Source organism: Lepidochelys olivacea (assembly GCF_965140295.1).
Source record: "Lepidochelys olivacea isolate rLepOli2 genome assembly, chromosome: 11".
Taxonomy (NCBI): Eukaryota; Metazoa; Chordata; order Testudines; family Cheloniidae; genus Lepidochelys; species Lepidochelys olivacea.
Window position 1 is genome coordinate 40,461,667 of NC_140421.1, and position 19,403 is coordinate 40,481,069.

The window sequence follows — 19,403 nt, forward strand, 5'->3', positions numbered from 1 at the left end:
CCTCCATCCCCAAAGTCTCCATGATCTTCCTCCTATGGTAGCAGTGGTATTGCTGCCCTACTGACTGAATCAAAACATCCTAAGGTTGTGGAAATGCGTAAGTTAGATGTGAACAGAGCCTACAGGTGAATATAGCAGAAGGAGTCAAAGCCTCAGGTACAAATCCTCTCATTACTCTGTATCCGTGAAAAGAGCAGCAGTTTTGTGGGCAGGGTGATCTCTCACCATCTGAGGAGGTCTGCACAGCTCGGGTCTAGGAGTGAGCCAGCAGAGGGGTTGCTTGGCTACTCATTGGGTGGGAGCACTGAAAACATTTTCAGTCCGGGCCAGCAAAACAGCTAGGGACACGTCTGCCTACAATGTATTCCATACTTTGATACTTTAGCGTGAACATCCTCACTCCTGCTGATACAGCATTTGGTTGAAGGGTGTTACAGAACAAAGGGCCCCAGTAATCCATAAATTCATTTTCAATTCTCCTCTCACCCTAGGGATAATGTACTGCTTTCTACGTTTCATCATGAAGACTGTCTGACATGGAGGGAACTGAGAAAGGAAAGATTCTGTCTTGTGAATTTTCATTCTCAGACCCTCCATGTCAGAGAGTGTGACCCTCCCTCAGAAGACTGCATTATATCCAGGGTTTTATCTACTATTGCTCACTTGTTAAGTAGTTTGAAAAGGGAAGAGAGCGTTCCTACAGAAAATCCCAGCTCTGCTGCAAATGGTTTGAGTTGAATAGGACTTTTATAAAGGTAATATTTTTCTGCTTTTGGAGAGTTCTTTCTGAATGGTAGTCCTAAAGGCAGTGTGAGAGCACAGATCTAGTCTGTCTTCAGTTGCCATGAAGACTGGGAATGCCCCACTATGAAGCTGTCTGACATGGAGAACCCTAAATGAAAATTCACAGGTAAGTCAGGATTTTCCCTTTTTGTATTAATATTCAATAGCTACAGATGTAATATACTGAAACTTTGAGGCTGTACAAATTATACTGGAGAGGATTTTTTAAGACCAAAATATTTTTGTTCACTGCTTCCAACAACAAATCACAAGAGGACACACTAAAAAGAAAAAAAAATCCAGGTAGCCTGGGAGTATCTATGATATATTTCACCCTTATCTAAGAACTTCCTTGCTTTTATGGTTCACTGTTATTTTAAAGTACAATATTAAGCCCTGATACTGCAATGACTTACACAAAGGCTTAACTTAATGAAAATGCGTAGTACTACTGAAGTCAATAATAGTAAGATCTGGCTTCAGTGATTGTTTTACAGCTATTATACTTTTGTGGGTAGTTCCACAGTTGATGAAACTACTCATGTGTGTAAATGTAAACAAATGCACAACTTTTTGCAGGTTCATTGCCTTGTTTGGTGCTTAATATTATGAAACTTCAAATGTTAGGGACCATTTATTGACACAATGTTTTTATTCAAATAAATTGGATGATATCCACTAACTTGATGCAGCATATTTACAAAACAAGTAAAATTGCACAAATGATTCCTGCTTTTACAACATCACGTGTGTCTCTCTTTGCAGATAATATAAAAAGACAATGACCCTGTACCAACGAGTTTATACAATAAGGACTAGGACCTGCAACCCTTACCTACAGTGGTACTCAGATGGTCAGCAATTAGAGATGAGCCCCAAGGGACAGGTCTAGGTCTCACTGAATTTAAAGGCAGTTTTGTCCTTGACCTCTATGGGAGTTGAAGAAAATCATAAGTTATATTAAACAACAAAAATGAAGTTACATTATTGTTAAGGCTGCTAAATGAAGTTCAAAAGGTAACATACCATTAGGCACATCTGCAAAAAGTCCACAAACACCAAAGCGCATGCCAAGTTTACATAAGCAATTTTGAAACCAATTTTAACACTCAGTTCACACAGACCATTAACACACACTCGCTTATGGAGGGTGTTATCTTTGATTCAGCCCTTTCTTTAGTTCCTCACGTCCAGGCCATGTCTAAATCTCACCACTTCTTCCTGCATAACATCTCTCGTGCTTGACTGTCAGGACTGGCTGACTACAGTGGAGTCAAACAAGTCCTGGCTCACTGCACAGCTGGATCCCCTGGTCACCTGTGCCCCATACTCCTTCTCTTCCTCATCCACCTCCTCCTCCTTGCTGTTCATGCAGGGGCTGTAACTCAGGCTTCTTGGAAATATCAACGGTGCTCTTGGGGGGGTGGGGTGATCCTACTGAGGATGGCTTGCAGCTCTTTGTAAAAGTGGCAGGTCTGCAGCTCTCCACCAGATCGACTGTTGGTCTCTTCGGCCCTCTGGTATGCCTGCCAGAAGTCCTTAGCTTTCAAGTGGAACTGCAGCAGGTCCCTGTTGTAGCCCTTCTCCTGCATCCCCACAGCAATCTGTTCATAGATGTCCACGTTTCTATAGCTGAATTGGATCTTTGCCTTCACAGCCTCTTCTCCCCCACAGACCCACTAGATCCACCACCTCCTGTGTAATCCAGACAGGAGCATGTCTGCACAGTGTAGCTGGCATGGTCAGCTGGGTAGTTACACTCAACAGTGGGGAGTTGCTAGGTGTGCTTGCCAAGCTGGGCAACCAGGAAAAGGAATTTCAAAAATTCATAGGGCTTTAAACAGGAGGGGGTGGCTTCCTATCTACCTGATTCCAAAAGAGTTTACAATGGTGACCAGAGCTGTCAGCATGAGTCATTGTGGGGCAGTTCCTGGAAGCCAGTAACTGTCGATGTAAGTAATGCCATGTCTACACTACCACTGTGTCAACCCTGAGTCTATGCCACTTGGGGAGATGATGTTATTAAGGCAGCGTAGCGGAGCACTTACATTGGCAGGATCCAAATTTAAGTGAAGACACAAGGCACCTTACCTTGCTGTGTATGTGTCGACCTAGCCATATAGTGTAGACCAGACCTCAGATCCAGCCTTTCCCTAACATCCAGATAACTAAATGTCTTATCCAGGCCCTCATTATCACATCTCAACTACAGCAATCCCTTCCTCACAGGCCTTCAGAAATGCAGTGTTGTCACTCATATACCCTTTCAAAATACTGCTGCAAAGAAAATGTTCCCGGCTTGTCGCTTTGCCCACATCACCCGTCTGCATTTCTCCACTGGCTGCTGTCCTACAATGCATCAAACACAAACTACTCACCTTGACTTTTAAGGCCCTTCCTGGTCTACCACCTCCCTATCATCTCTTAGACATTATCAAGATGTCGACTCCCACTTCTGCTCTGCCAGTGATGCCAGCCTTCATTGCTCATTTGTTAAAATTTCCAACAAGCATCTTCATTCTTTTTCCGATGCAGTTCCTTGTGCATGGGACAACCAATGAGGAAACAGATGGACGGCATGTGGAAGGTCAGTTGCTATGTGCTCGAATTTAGCAATGGATCACGAAGGCTTCCAAAAGTTCTGCTACTATGTCACTGATATTCAGACATAAATAAATTGATTTACTTACTTATGTTAGTTCTAACCACAAGAAATCACTCTGAAGATCGTATAGATGCTGCTTTTTGTTCTGGGTGTTGAAACTGGATATACTTGGTTCTCTGAGGCTGTATCTAAACTGGAAGGACTTTTTTAATCTCCCACCATTATATTACCACTAATACAGATCCACTGGTGGTAGCAACAGTGGGAGCACTCGCATAGACAGAATATTTGTGGTTTTACACCTGTTTAGAGCAGGTCTAGATGACAAAGTGGTAAAAATACCAGTGGACACCTGACCCCAGTATATACTAGCTCTCCCATTAATGCTGTGACTGCTGGATCTGAACTGGCAACAACATAATGGTGGGAGAAATCAAGCGTAGATACAGCCCTGGAGTATCAGGTATGCCCAGCTTTAATGCTGATCTTTTTGTTAACATTTTCCATTGTTGCATTAGTTCACAGGCAGCGCCACAGATGGCAGCAGGAGTGGGAGCATTAGCATTGACTGGCTATTGGTTCTGCGCAGACCTAGGCAACACTGTATTTAAAAATGCTGACGGTCAGTCTACATTAGTGCCCCCACCATTGCTATTACTGGTGGAACTGCACTGATGCTAGTGCTGTGGGAAGAGATTTTTACAAAAAGTTCAAAGTAGATACAGGTTTCAGAGTAGCAGTGTTGGGAGGTCTCTTGGTTTTTGGTACTGTTTCTCTCCCTCTATGTGTGAAACTTGCAAGCTGCTAATTGCATTAGTACATTCTAAGACAGAGTCTGTTCTCAAAGCAATTCTTTGTAATAACAACTACTCACACAGAGAGAGATTCAAAGCAATACTCTGTAACAACAGAAACAGCACCCAGAGACTCCCCGCCCTTTTGTTGTATTCATCTTGCTTTGTTAACAATTGTGATTAAAATAGACATAGGATGTATGTGGATGGATGCTTGGTGTGGATAATAACTGAATGATCAGGGAGGTGCCAGCCTAACATTTTGGTGGAGAATTGCGAAAAGGGGAATATTGGTAAAAAACCTCAGTTATTGTAAATATTGGTGTGCACACCGCCAGCTCTATTGAGCTAGGCATTTCTATTAGGTTAACCAGACCTGCTGGCCTCCGGGAAGGTAGCAGGGGACCTGCTGGCCTCCGGGAAGGTAGCAGGGGACCTGCTGGCCTCCGGGAAGGTAGCAGGGGACCTGCTGGCCTCCGGGAAGGTAGCAGGGGACCTGCTGGCCTCCGGGAAGGTAGCAGGGGACCTGCTGGCCTCCGGGAAGGTAGCAGGGGACCTGCTGGCCTCCGGGAAGGTAGCAGGGGACCTGCTGGCCTCCGGGAAGGTAGCAGGGGACCTGCTGGCCTCCGGGAAGGTAGCAGGGGACCTGCTGGCCTCCGGGAAGGTAGCAGGGGACCTGCTGGCCTCCGGGAAGGTAGCAGGGGACCTGCTGGCCTCCGGGAAGGTAGCAGGGGACCTGCTGGCCTCCGGGAAGGTAGCAGGGGACCTGCTGGCCTCCGGGAAGGTAGCAGGGGACCTGCTGGCCTCCGGGAAGGTAGCAGGGGACCTGCTGGCCTCCGGGAAGGTAGCAGGGGAAAAACGCATAGATTAAGCTATGATTTCAGAATCTAGGCTGTGTCACTTGCTAAGTAATACCAGGAATGACAAAGAGATTGAAATATCCATGTTAAGATGTTTAAAAGAAAACAGGGTAAGCCAGTACCAGAGGGAGGAATGGAGTCAGAAGGAACTCCAACCTCACCTTTCGTTAAAGAAATTACACCTTTTAAACAAATCCGTCAAAAATTTGGGCACAATCCTTGGACTAAACAAGCCCTAGCTGATGTCTGCACTATTTCGGACCTAGAGGATAGATTGGCTCAGTATATCCTCATATACAAACCTTCTAGTGCTGCCAAAAGAGATGCAGCAGCAATTTGGTTGTTGTGGGAGGCATGTAAGGATTCTTCCCTCCGCTTGTCTTCATGTAAAGAGGAAAAGGCACAAACGGAAAAGGGAGCAGACAATTGGAAGGTGCTGGCTACAAATACCCAAAGTCAGCTGAAAATAGTGAAAGAGGCACTCCAGGAATACAAAAAGAGTGAAAAAGTTAACTCTGCAGAGGCTGGAGGGACGCAGGTAAAGGGGGAGAAGGTCCTCTGTATGGCACCCCCAGGCATAATTACAAAGAGAAAAGAGAGTAAAAAAGTTAACTCTGCAGAGGCTGGAAGGAATTAAAGCAGCTAAACTTTTTGAAAATGTTAAAAAGGAAAAGTGTTAGAGAAAGAGCATTCTTGGTTTCTTTGCAGCCATTCTGAAGGAAAAATGGGCCCTTTTCCAAAGGAATGTCTGTAAATTAGCCAGGCAAAAATAAACTATCTAATTAAAATAATTTGACTGGACAATTTAGTCATATTTGCTAAAAGAACATAAGAGGGTTCTATTGGAACTTAACTGCCTCAAATGTATAAAGGGAATGTAAGATGTAAAAAACAGAGCAGTGTGGAAGGGATGTTAAGGAAAAGAAAATGTGTATGTATCTATCTGTGTGTGTGTAAATATGTAAAGTTCTAAGGACCAATTGGTTTTGGTTTTGTTTTAAATAATGCCACTAAATATCCATTTGACTTTTTAATTCAAAGTTGCAAAACTGACAGACCTTTTGGCTAGACACAGGTAATTAGTGTTGTTTGGCTTTGGGATTTGGCATTTAACCCTTAAAAGATAACTCAATGCTTTACAAAATTTAAAATGTTTTTAAGTTGTGGCTGCAGCAGGGCTGTCCAAATCAGGAGAAAAAAAATTTCTGGATTCTTTTTGTTTGTTTGATTTTTGTTTGTTTTTGTAACAAAATGGCAGATGAGAACTGTAGTAAAAAAAAAAATTAAAAAAGACAGTGCCCCTCTGAAGCAACAGCAGGGGTGAGGTGCACAAAACAAAAAGAAGCAATGTTAGAAACACTGAGCCTTAAAATGACTCTGAGTAATCAGACTGTCACTTTGATAAAGGTACATGAAAACTCTGTAAGCAAAAAAAAAAAAAAAGAAATAATGACACCTTATGTAAAAATTGATATGGATAATGTTATAGAAGTTAAACTATGGAAGGAATGTGCATTTGCCCCAGAACATGTGCAGGGTACATTGTAGAAGGGGCAAAAGAAATGCAAACATACCATGCTACTTAATTAAAATTCGATTAGGGCTCCAAAGGGAGCCATAATAGGTTGGGTTCTCTTTTTCAGATTGCTGTGTGTTTTGGAAGCAGAAGTTAAAAGTAATCAAAACTCTGGTGAAAGTTGATTGTATCCCTTTTAAGATAGGTTTCAGAGTAGCAGCCGTGTTAGTCTGTATTCGCAAAAAGAAAAGGAGTACTTGTGGCACCTTAGAGACTAACCAATTTATTTGAGCATAAGCTTTCGTGAGCTATAGCTCACTTCATCGGATGCATAAAGTGGAAAGTACAGTGAGGAAATTTTATATACACACAGACCATGAAAAAATATACATTGTAAGGAGAGTGATCACTTAAGATGAGCTATTACCAGCAGGAGAGTGGGGTGGGGGGAGAGAAAACCTTTTGAAGTGATAATCAAGGTGGGCCATTTCCTGCACATTTCCAGGAGTTAACAAGAACGTCTGAGGTACAGTGGGGTTTCGGGAGGGGGAGGAATAAACAAGGGGAAATAGTTTCACTTAGTATAATGACTCAACCACTCCCAGTCTCTATTCAAGCCTAAGTTAACTGTATCCAATTTGCAAATTAATTCCAATTCAGCAGTCTCTCGTTGGAGTCTGTTTTCGAAGTTTTTTTGTTGAAGGATAGTCATTTGAGATCAGAAATCGAGTGATCAGAGAGATTGAAGTGTTCTCCGACTGGTTTATGAATGTTATAATTCTTGATATCTGATTTATGTCCATTTATTCTTTTACATAGAGACTGTCCAGTTTGACCAATGTACATGGCAGACGGGCATTGCTGGCACATGATGGCATATATCACATTGGTAGATGTGCAGGTGAATGAGCCTCTGATAGTGTGGCTGATGTGATTAGGCCCTATGATGGTGCCCCCTGAATAGATTTATGGGCACAGTTGGCAACAGGCTTTGTTGCAAGGATAGGTTCCTGGGTTAGTGGTTCTGTTGTGTGGTGTGTGGTTGCTGGTGAGTATTTGCTTCAGGTTGGGGGGCTGTCTGTAGGCAAGGACTGGCCTGTCTCCCAAGATTTGTGAGAGTGATGGGTCGTCCTTCAGGAAAGGTTGTAGATCCTTGATAATGCGTTGGAGAGGTTTTAGTTGGGGGCTGAAGGTGACGGCTAGTGGCGTTCTCTTATTTTCTTTGTTGGGCCTCTCCTGTAGTAGGTGACTTCTGGGTACTCTTCTGGCTCTGTCAATCTGTTTCTTCACTTCCGCAGGTGGGTATTGTAGTTGTAAGAATGCTTGATAGAGATCTTATAGATGTTTGTCTCTATCTGAGGGGTTGGAGCAAATGTGGTTGTATTGTACAGCTTGGCTGTAGACAATGGATCGTGTGGTGTGGTCTGGATGAAAGCTGGAGGCATGTAGGTAGGAATAGCAGTCAGTAGGTTTCCGGTATAGGGTGGTGTTTATGTGACCATCGCTTATTAGCACTGTAGTGTCCAGGAAGTGGATCTCTTGTGTGGACTGGTCCAGGCTGAGGTTGATGGTGGGATGGAAATTGTTGAAATCATGGTGGAATTCCTCAAGGGCTTCTTTTCCATGGGTCCAGATGATGAAGATGTCATCAATATAGCGCAAGCAGAGTAGGGGCGTTAGGGGATGAGAGCTGAGGAAGCGTTGTTCTAAGTCAGCCATAAAAATGTTGGCATACTGTGGGGCTATGCGGGTACCCATAGCAGTGCCGCTGATTTGAAGGTATACATTGTCCCCAAATGTGAAATAGCTATGGGTGAGGACAAAGTCACAACGTTCAGCCACCAGGTTTGCCGTGACATTATCAGCGATACTGTTCCTGATGGCTTGTAGTCCATCTTTATGTGGAATGTTGGTGTAGAGGGCTTCTACATCCATAGTGGCCAGGATGGTGTTATCAGGAAGATCACCGATGGATTGTAGTTTCCTCAGGAAGTCAGTGGTGTCTCGAAGATAGCTGGGAGTGCTGGTAGCGTAGGGCCTGAGGAGGGAGTCTACATAGCCAGACAATCCTGCTGTCAGGGTGCCAATCCTGAGATGATGGGGTGCCCAGGATTTCCAGGTTTATGGATCTTGGGTAGCAGATAGAATACCCCAGGTCAGGGTTCCAGGGGTGTGTCTGTGCAGATTTATGCTTGTGCTTTTTCAGGGAGTTTCTTGAGCAAATGCTGTAGTTTCTTTTGGTAACCCTCAGTGGGATCAGAGGGTAATGGCTTGTAGAAAGTGGTGCTGGAGAGCTGCTGAGCAGCCTCTTGTTCATATTCCGACCTATTCATGATGACAACAGCACCTCCTTTGTCAGCCTTTTTGATTATGATGTCAGAGTTGTTTCTGAGACTGCGGATGGCATTGTGTTCTGCACGGCTGAGGTTATGGGGCAAGTGATGCTGCTTTTCCACAATTTCAGTGTCCAGCCAATGGACACTGGAGTCTTAGGCTGTTTAGAGCAGTGTCTAACTATGATAACAACCTTGCAGAACCTCTGTGTGTGTGTGTATGAATGAATGTATGAATAAATATGAGATTGAATGGAATGTTATAGCTATAACTAACTGCTTACTATGATTCTTTCTATATTCACAATAAATGTGGTATTTTGCCTTTTCCCCTTTAATAAAGATCCTGCTGGTTTTTATTTTATTGGTATAACAGCAGCCATGTTAGTCTGTATTCGCAAAAAGGAGTACTTGTGGCACCTCAGAGACTAACAAATTTATTTGAGCATAAGCTTTTGTGAGCTACAGCTCACTTCATCGGATGCACAGTTATTGAGACTTGGTCGAATAGATCAAGTTCCTAGTGTAGACAGGACTTAAAAACGATTATCTCCCAAATGTAGGATTCTCAACGGGCAATAAAATATATAATTACAATACTGTCTGGTTAAATTGTTCCCTCGTGAACTGAGTTATTCTGTCTGTACTTAATATTTAGATCATGCAGAAATAAAAGCCTCTCTATCCATAATCACACTTCTGTCAAACTGTCTTCTTATGTTTTTAAGGAAAACACCAAATTTCAAAAAATAAACTTTTTTAAAAATGTGCTTTTAATTGACATCTTTCAATATAGTTTTAAAGCAATGGCAAGCGTGTTTAATGAAAAAAGATGGTCTGGCACATAAGTCGAGTAAAAATGTATAACATGTAAGATATCACTTTTGGTCTTTGCAATTCAACCGCACCTCTGGCCGGTTTTTCTTCATATCTAAACTGTACAGCAGCTAGCAATATGATAGTACTCCCTTTGTAGGGCCTACCAATATCCTGTCAAAACCAACTCCTGTCCCTCAATGCACAGTCTATGTATTCTATGAAAGTTGAGGTTGGAAGGTCCCTATAAAACTAGCTGCAGTGGCCAACGCAACTACAACAACTGATGTAGTACTCAGCGATACTCTCAGCTGCTCTAGTCTCTATGGCTGTTACCCTTCTGCATTGAAAATACAGCTGGTGGTTGCACAGAATGGCAGATTCACTGATCATATCCCTACCCCAAGTCCTACTGCCACAGCAAAGAGGGAGCCCTTACAGAGAGTCCTCTATCCCATGTAGTGGAACCATGCCAGTTGCACTGCAGATAGGGTCTTCTGTTTCTGCAAAACGTGAGGCAGAATTTGCCCCTCAATGAGGTTGCAAGTGTGTAACTGACAGCAGAATTTGGTTTTGGGTTCTTCCCTGCCCTTCAGGAGTCCTCCATAATCCTGATAAAGCCCTGTGATCTCCTCTGTTTTAACCTCTCAGAGTTTCTAATCCTTGCTTAGGTTCCAAACCCAAAAAAGGAACATAGGACATTATCAGAGTGCAGCTACACACGTTGAGCAGAGATCTAAACTGAGTTGTCTGCAGTCATGCCCTATCCCTTTCCTGAGTTGATACGGTTAATTTACAACCCTGTAGGTACGTGAGTACACCTGTAGTTCAAATTCTTCCACCCAATGTACATTACTTTGTACTTATCAACATTGAACTTAATCTGCCTTGTGTTACTCATTCACCTAAACTGATTATGTTCCTCTGAAATTTCTCACAGTCCTCTCTGGTCCTGACTAACCTAGTTAACTTTGTGTCACCTTCAAATTCTATTATTTCATCGCTTATCTCCATTTCCAGATCATTAATAAATATATTGCACAATACCAGAACTAATAAAGAGCCTTGAGGCACCCTGCTGTTAACCTTTTGCCATGAGCTGTTTGCATCAGACACATACGTACACCACTTGGGCATAAAAAACCAAATAGTTATATGAAGGGGAGGAGGGACAGCTCAGTGGTTTGAGCATTGGCCTGCTAAACGCAAGGTTGTGAGTTCAATCCTTGAAGGGGCCATTTAGGGATCTGGGGCAAAAACTGGGGATTGGTCCTGCTTTAAGCAGGGGGTTGGACTAGATGACCGCCTGAGGTCCCTTCCAACCCTGATATTCTATGAAGCCAGTCATCTGCAGGAGTCAGGACAGAAATTTGTTCCCCTTGATGTTCTCTATGTTTGGGGGTGATTTTGTTTTTGTTTTGGGGGGAGCAGGGGCTTCCTCCTTTCTTTGAAGCATCAGAAATGGCTATGGCTGGAGATGTGACACTGGACGGAGAGAAGTGATGCATTGAGAATTCTCTCTCAGGTGCTTGGCTGAGAGGTGTTGCTCATGTGCTCAAAGATGCAACTGACTGCCTATTCGAGACTGGTAAGGAATTTTCCCCCAGGTCAGGTTGGCCTGGACACTGGGGTTTTTGTTTTTGTGTTCTTTCTTCTTCCTCCATTATTCTGCAGCACTGAGGGTGGATCACTTGCTAGAATCATCTGGGTAAATTTTACTAAATCAATTCCCTCCTATTGCAAGGGCATTGGGCATAGGTGCACCTCAGTTCCTCCTGTTCTCTGCCTGTGGCTCATAATAGTTTCATCTCAGGGCTCTAATCAAACATGCCAAACCCATGAAAAAAAAGCAGAAATTGGGCTTGTTTTTGGCTTGATTGGCTTGTGAGTTGCTTGTTGGCTAGTTTTTGGCTTGTAGCTTGTTTGGCCTGTAGGTTGTTGCTTTTTTTTTTTTTTTTTTTTTTGACTGGTTACTGGCAAGGGGCAAGCAGGGGCCGGGGCGGGGAGAGAATCAGGGGTGCACAGTGGGCCCACCACAGTCCCAGCCTGCACGCTAGGGGAGATCTAGTCACATAGAGTGTTGGGGTTCTTAGGGATTGGCTTGTTTTGACCTTGTTTTGAAATGGGATTAGCTTGATTTTTGGCTTATTGTGAAAGTCAGGGTGCTTATTTACCGCGTGAAAGTTGGCAACTGTGGCTGTAATACTTTAATCTAATTCTGGTTGTTAGCTTGTGATACACAGAAAATCATAGTAGATTAGTTTGAGACTCTTCTAGTCTTAAACTCTGAGACTAAACTGGTTAATGCCCACCCTGGTCACTGTGCAATAGGTGTTCTACCTCCTTAGTTAGACTGCATTTAAACTCTGAATATAGTTAAAGTTTTTATGTGCTCTATTTAATCACTTAGGGAAGAACTTCTAATTATTTAGTTTAATCATCTATGAACAATTACATTTAGAAGTCTACTCCCCCTCAATGCTAAACTCACACATCATTCAAACTCACCTGTGGTCACTCCATCTGTTTTCCTCGTTTTGTAGCCTCTCCTCACCCAAGAAGATCCTCACACTGAGGAACACTGCACTGTAAACATATTTCTGCATCTCAATATTCTTTATATTTTCCATAGGTACTATAAGGTAAGCCACAAACAATAGCCTGAAGGCTAACTGTAGATGATTAAACATCATACAGGTCTGGATTATAAGGAAAAATGTTTTTTCCTCTATTTTATCATTCAGAGCATGTTATCCAAAATCTGAAAACACAAAAAAGACCATATGCACAACAACAAATTGCTAAAATGACTGTAATGATGCACAGTTCTACAGTGACTCTTTTCTCTTAGAGGAAGAACCCCGCATGCAAGCCAAAACTCCATCTGGCAAATTCTAGTGGCAGTCTTTCTTATTTATACATACATTACACAATGCAACATGGTTGGCTTTAAATAAAAACACTATGTCACTTCCATTATGGATTGGCAACTGGTACAAATGGAGTTATGCTAAAATACACAGTTTCTTCACTAATCTCAGACCTTGGCTCCAGGCCAACAGCTGTCCTGACTTTTATTAGTTGCAGTAGAATCCAAAATAGAGGCTGAATAAAATAATTGAACAGAAATATAGCTCCAGATAATATTGCCTATGTGCCTCACTCTCTCATTTCCTTTTTGTCTCTCCCTAGGGGTAAAGTAGTTATTCTTCCTCATGCTAAATCCAGTTGCTCCCCACAGCAATCACGTAAATCTTGGCATCCGTCACACAGTAGAATGAAAAGACAAATCAGCAGGTATCTTTCACATAAGTGCAACAGGCAGACATGGGGGAGGGGAACCAAAAATATCCTCTTAAACTGTTCCACTTTTCTCCTAAGATTTCTAGTCACTAAAAACTTTCAAATATTCTAGTGATTTAAAAAAAAACAAGGTAATGTGCATTCAAAGGGTAACAAGAAAACATTCTACAAATACATTAGAAGCAAGAGGAAGACCAAGGACAGAGTAGGCCCGTTACCAATAACGGGGGTGGGAAACAATAACAGAAAATGTGGAAATGGCAGAGATGCTTAATGATTTCTTTGTTTCAGTTTTCACCAAGAAGGTTGGTGGTGATTGGACGTCTAACAAAGTGAATGCCAGTGAAAATGAGGTAGGATCAGAGAAGGCTAAAATAGGGAAAGACCAAATTAAAAATTACTTGGACAAATTAGATGTCTTCCAGTCACCAGGGCCTGATGAAATACATCCTAGAATACTCAAGGAGCTGACTGAGGAGATATCTGAGCCATTAGCGATTATCTTTGAGAAGTCATGGAAGACGGGAGAGATTCCAGAAGACTGGAAAAGGGTAAATATAGTGCCCATCTATAAAAAGGGAAATAAGGACAACCCGGGGAATTACAGACCAGTCAGCTTAACTTCTGTACCCAAAAAGATAATGGAGCAAATAATTAAGCAATCAATTTGCAAACATCTAGAAGATAATAAGGTGATAAGTAACAGTCAGCATGTATTTGTCAAAAAGAAATCTTGTCAAACCAACCTGATAGCTTTCTTTGACAAGGTAACAAGCATTGTGGATGGGGGGGAAGTGCTAGACGTGGTATATCTTGATTTTAGTAAAGCTTTTGATACTGTCCCGCAAGACCGTCTCATAAACAAACTAGGGAAATGCAACCTAGATGGAGCTACTGTAAGATGGGTGCAAAAATGGCTGGAAAACCATTCCCAGAGAGTAGTTATCAGTGGTTCACAGTCATGCTGGAAGGGCATAATGAGTGGGGTCCCACAGGGATCAGTTCTGGGTCTGGGTCTGTTCAATATCTTCATCAATGATTTAGATAATGGCATAGAGAGTATACTTATAAAGTTTGTGGACAATACCAAGCTGGGAGGGGTTGCAAGTGCTCTGGAGGATAGGATTAAAATTCAAAATGATCTGGACAAACTGGAGAAATGGTCTGAAGTAAATAGAATGAAATTCAATAAGGACAAATGCAAAGTACTCCACTTAGGAAGGAACAATCAGTTGCACACATTCAAAATGGGAAATGACTGCCTAGGAAGGAGCACTGCAGAAAGGGATCTGGGGGTCATAGTGAACCACAAACTAAACATGAGTCAACAGTGTAATGTTGTTGCAAAAAAAAGCGAACATCATTCTGGATGATGTGGGATGTATTAGCAGGAGTGTGGTAAGCAAGAAACGAGAAGTAATTCTTCTGCTCTACTCTGCTCTGATTAGGCCTCAACTGGAGTATTGTGTCCAGTTCTGGGCACCACATTTCAGGAAGGATGTGGACAAATTGGAGAGAGTCCAGAGAAGAGCAGCAATAAAAATGATTAAAAGTCTAGAAAACATGATCTATGAGGGAAGACTGAAAAAATTGGCAAAAAGAAAAGGAGTACTTGTGGCACCTTAGAGACTAACCAATTTATTTGAGCATGAGCTTTCGTGAGCTCATCCCACGAAAGCTCATGCTCAAATAAATTGGTTAGTCTCTAAGGTGCCACAAGTACTCCTTTTCTTTTTGCGAATACAGACTAACACGGCTGTTACTCTGAAACCTGAAAAAATTGGGTTTGTTTGGTCTGGAAAAGAAAAGACTGAGAGGGGACATGATAACAGTCTTCAACTATGTAAAAGGTTGTTATGAGGAGGAGGAAGAAAAATTGTTTTTCTTAACCTCTGAGGATAGGACAAGAAGCAATGGGCTTAAATTGCAACAAGGGAGCTTTAGGTTGGACATTAGAAAAAACTTCCTGTCAGGCTGGTTAAGCACTGGAATAAATTGCCTAGGGAGGTTGTGGAATCTCCATCATGGGAGATTTTTAAGAGCAGGTTAGACAAACACCTGTCAGGAGTGGTCTAGATAATTAGTCCTGCCACAAGTGCAGGGGACTGGACTAGATGACCTCTCAAGCTCCCTTCCAGTTCTATGATTCTATGAAAGAATAACAGTTGATGGTTCAGAAAACTTGCCATCGTTCCATTTCAAAGCAACAAATCTGTAAAGGGAACAAATTGAAGTCTCTGTCTTTCACTGTATTTTGCATACAGGCTATACAGTCTATCTTTATCAAAATGGGTTTGACCTCAAATTATTGATCTAAATTACTAAAAATTGTTAGCATGAGGTTTGAGGGACATAGTCTGTATCTTTTACACCAAGATGGAAACTATAGCCAGAAAAATATTTTGATTCTAAAATTCAGTAAATTAGACCAAGATAATCAAAAGCCCTGTTCTTTAAGACATTATTATATATTCAAACAATTTTTCTAGTAATGCAGTTTTAGGTAGCTTTCTAACATTCTGAAGTATGGAAAGAGAGAATATGATACACGTATAAGTGAGCTATTTATATACATATATCAACGACATTATGGTAAATCTACAAGAGCTGCAGTGGTTTGTGGTGTCATCTAAATTCCTACATATTGTACTGTTTTATTCCTTGTTCTTCTGTGATTTACTTTCCATATCCAATGGATTGCACAAGATATCTTTAATAAGAAACCCATTTTTAAAATGAAAATCATATACAAAATGTCCCTCTGTCCTGCTGTATGTTTATTTTTTGTGATATGCTGTTAGGATCTGTCACAGGGTGAGCTACCCCTTTAGGGGAGCTGGAACTCAACATTTTCTGTGACAGGATTAGTCCATCTCCCCAGGTTGGAGGCAATGAATACAAGGTCACCTGGCAGGAGAATATGTCACTAAGAACCAGGCCTGCTGGTAGTGATAAGGCTAGCCTGCACTGAGTCAGAAGAGAGACTTTATTTAGGGAGAGCAGACCTGGAAATAAGCAGTTATTAGAGTAGGAGAACAGCCAGGAAAAACTAGTGGGGAGCCTTAGGCTGGTGTTTGTATGCTTATCTGACCACAGGGAGGCCCTTTCTCACAAGACTCGGTGATCCTCCCTCCCCTAACAGACTCCCTTATGGCTATGGTTTTCTATCTAGGGGAAGCCTAATGACCTCTACCAGCTTGTATAGACACATGGGGCAGGTCTGTTCCATACAGTAGTATTTTTAGGAGGTATCTGTTGTTTTCTCAGAGTGGGAGTTTGGGAATTCTCCCTTTTGGAACTGGGAAGACTTGGGGCTTCTCCCCTCTCTCAAACTCTCCTTTATTTCTCTCTTTACCTTTGTTCTGTCTCCCCTCTTCCTTCCATGACATCATGAGATGGAGGCTCAGAGCCTGGGGAGAACTGGGCAATCCTCACATCTCTCTCCTCCTCCTCCCCTGCTGAGTGCTCAGATTTTCAAAGTGGAAAAACCAGGACACCTGTCTTAGGAGGAGATGTTCACAGACTCTGAGGCTGGAAAGGACCATTATGATCACTAGTCTGATCCTGCATAACACAGACCACAGAATTTCACCTAGTAATTCCTGCATCAAGCTACTTCTGTTTGAACTACAGTGTATATTTTAGAAAGACATCAGTCCTGATTTAAAAACTCCAAGTATAATATTCCTATCTACATTATTACTATGGTCAATTACCCTCACTTGTCAAATTTTCACTTGATTTCTATTCTGAATTTCTCAAGCTTCACCTTTCAGCCATTGGATCTTACACTTTTGTCTGCTAACTTAAAGAACCCTCTTCTATCAGTTCTTCTCCCCATATAGGTACTTACAAACCATGATTAAGCTCCCTTTTAATATCTCTGTAATGTAAATAGATTACTTAGGACAAGGTCAGCTCCTGGGCAACAGAGTATGGGGAGGAGGTGAGCAGCCCTCAGTGGTGAAAGAACAGGTTAAGGACTATTTAGAAAAGCTGGACATGCACAAGTCCATGGGTCCAGATCTAATGCATCCAAGGGTGCTGAGGGCGTTAGCTGATGTAATTGCAGAGCCATTGGCCATTATCTTTGAAAATCTGTGGCGATTAGGGGAGGTCCTGGATGATTGGAAAAAGGCAAATATAGTGCCTATATTTAAAAAAGGGAAGAAAGAGAATCTGGGGAACTACAGACCGGTCAGCCTCACTTCAGTCCCCGGCAAAATCATGGAGCAGGTCCTCAAGGAATCCATTTTGAAGCACTTGGAGGAGAGGAAAGTGATCAAGAACAGTAAACATGGATTCACCAAGGGCAAGTCATGCCTGACCAACCTGATTGCCTTCTATGATGAGATAACTGACTCTGTGGATATGGGGAAAGCAGTGGATGTGACATATCTTGACTTTAGCAAAGCTTTTGATATGTTCTCCCACAGTATTCTTGCCAGTAAGTTAAAAAAGTATGGATTGGATGAATGGACTATAAGGTGGATAGAAAGCTGGCTAGATTGTCAGGCTCAATGGGTAGTGATCAATGGCTCGATGTCTAGCTGGCAGCTGGTATCAAGCGGAGTGCCCCAGGGGGCCGGTCCTGGGGCTGGTTTTGTTCAACATCTTTATCAATGATTTGGCTGATGGGATTAATTGGACCCTCAGCAAGTTTGCAGATTACACTAAACTGAGGGGAGAGGTAGATATGCTGAAGGGTAGGCATAGGGTCCAGAGTGACCTAGACAAATTGGAGGATTGGGCCAAAAGAAATCTGATGAGGTTCAACAAGGACAAGTGCAGAGTCCTGTACTTAGGAAGGAAGAATCCCAGGTACTGCTTCAGGCTGGGGACTGACTGGTTGAGCAGCAGTTCTGCAGAAAAGGACCTGGGGATTACAGTGGACAAGAAGCTGGATATGAGTCAGCAGTGTGCCCTCGTTGCCAAGAAGGCCAACAGCATACTGGGCTTTATTAGTAGGAGCATTGCCAGCAGATCGAGGGAAGTGATTATTCCCCTCTATTCGGCACTGGTGAGGCCACACCTGGGGTATTGCGTCCAGTTTTGGTCCCCCCCCCACTACAGAAGGGATCTGGACAAATTGGAGAGAGTCCAGCGGAGGGCAATGAAGATGATTAGGGGGCTGGGGCACATAACTTACGAGGAGAAGCTGAGGGAACTGGGGTTATTTAGTCTGCAGAAGAGAAGAGTGAGGGGGTATTTGATAGCAGCCTTCAACTACCTGAAGGGGGGTTCCAAAAAGGATGGAGCTAGGCTGTTCTCAGTGGTGGCAGATGACAGAACAAGAAGCAATGGTCTCAAGTTGCAGTGGGGGAGGTCTAGGTTGGATATTAGGAAGGACTATTTCACTAAGAGGGTGGTGAAGCACTGGAATGGGTTACCTAGGAAGGTGGTGGAATCTCCATCCTTAGAGGTTTTTAAGGCCCAGCTTGACAAAGCCCTGGCTCGCATGATTTAGTGGGTGTTGGTCCTGCTTTGAGCAGGGGATTGGACTAGATGACCTCCTGAGGTCTCTTCCAACCCTAATAGTCTATGATTCTATTATGGGCCTCAAAAAGGTGTGCCTGGAAGGGTGAGGGGGAAAAAAGGTGCCCACTTCTCTCTCCTGCCCTACAGAACTCACCTGACACCACACATATCTGACTCTGTCCAAAGGGGGAATGAGTTGTGTAAAGGGCTTGATTAGAGAGGGTTGTTCAGAACATCTGGCAGAGGATCAATATGTAGCAGGCCTAGTCATGGGAGATCAATTGACTAACAGCAAGTGTCAATAATTTCTCTCTCTCATCTGGCCAATGGCTCCTTCTTCTAGCTGTTACACATTTACAAAAACTGGCACAAAACTGATTTTTGTAACAGGGACAGTACAGCTTTTCAGGGGTAGATGGGCACTCTATTCCCTCCATTTCCTCCTTGTGGTAACTTTCACATATACACATGACTGCAACACCAGGACACCTGCAGAGAAGTAGGAGGCCAGTTACTGACAGCTCCTCCCTTCTCTGTCTCAGTCAGTTTTTAGATCCACTCTGTAATGGATGAGAGCGGCTATGTCACGAAGAAAAGAGAGAGCATTAAGTCATCAGCTTCCTACCTCCCCCACCCACAGCAACATATAATGATGAAAAACATTAAAACACACAAAAAACAGATCCATCCAGCAGTTTGGCTGGGGAAACAAACACCAGCGCTGTTTAAAAAAAAAAAGCAAAAAAAAAAAAGCACAGTCCCAGTGAAAAGGGAATAGTTGGCATATATAACTCGTATGTATGTGTGTGTGTGTCTGCCATTAATTAATACAGCTGAGCAATTCCCGGTCAGACTCCATTTGCCAAACAAACTGCCTGTAGCTAGCAAACTGACAATATAAACTGGTATATACTG

General features: G+C 42.7%; 1 long non-coding RNA gene across 1 annotated transcript in view; it reads right to left on the bottom strand.

The window, feature by feature from the left end:
- LOC311528552 overlaps nucleotides 1–19,403 on the bottom strand; it is a 97,653-nt gene that overhangs the window by 37,174 nt on the left and 41,076 nt on the right. The gene's annotated exons all lie outside the window — the stretch shown is intronic.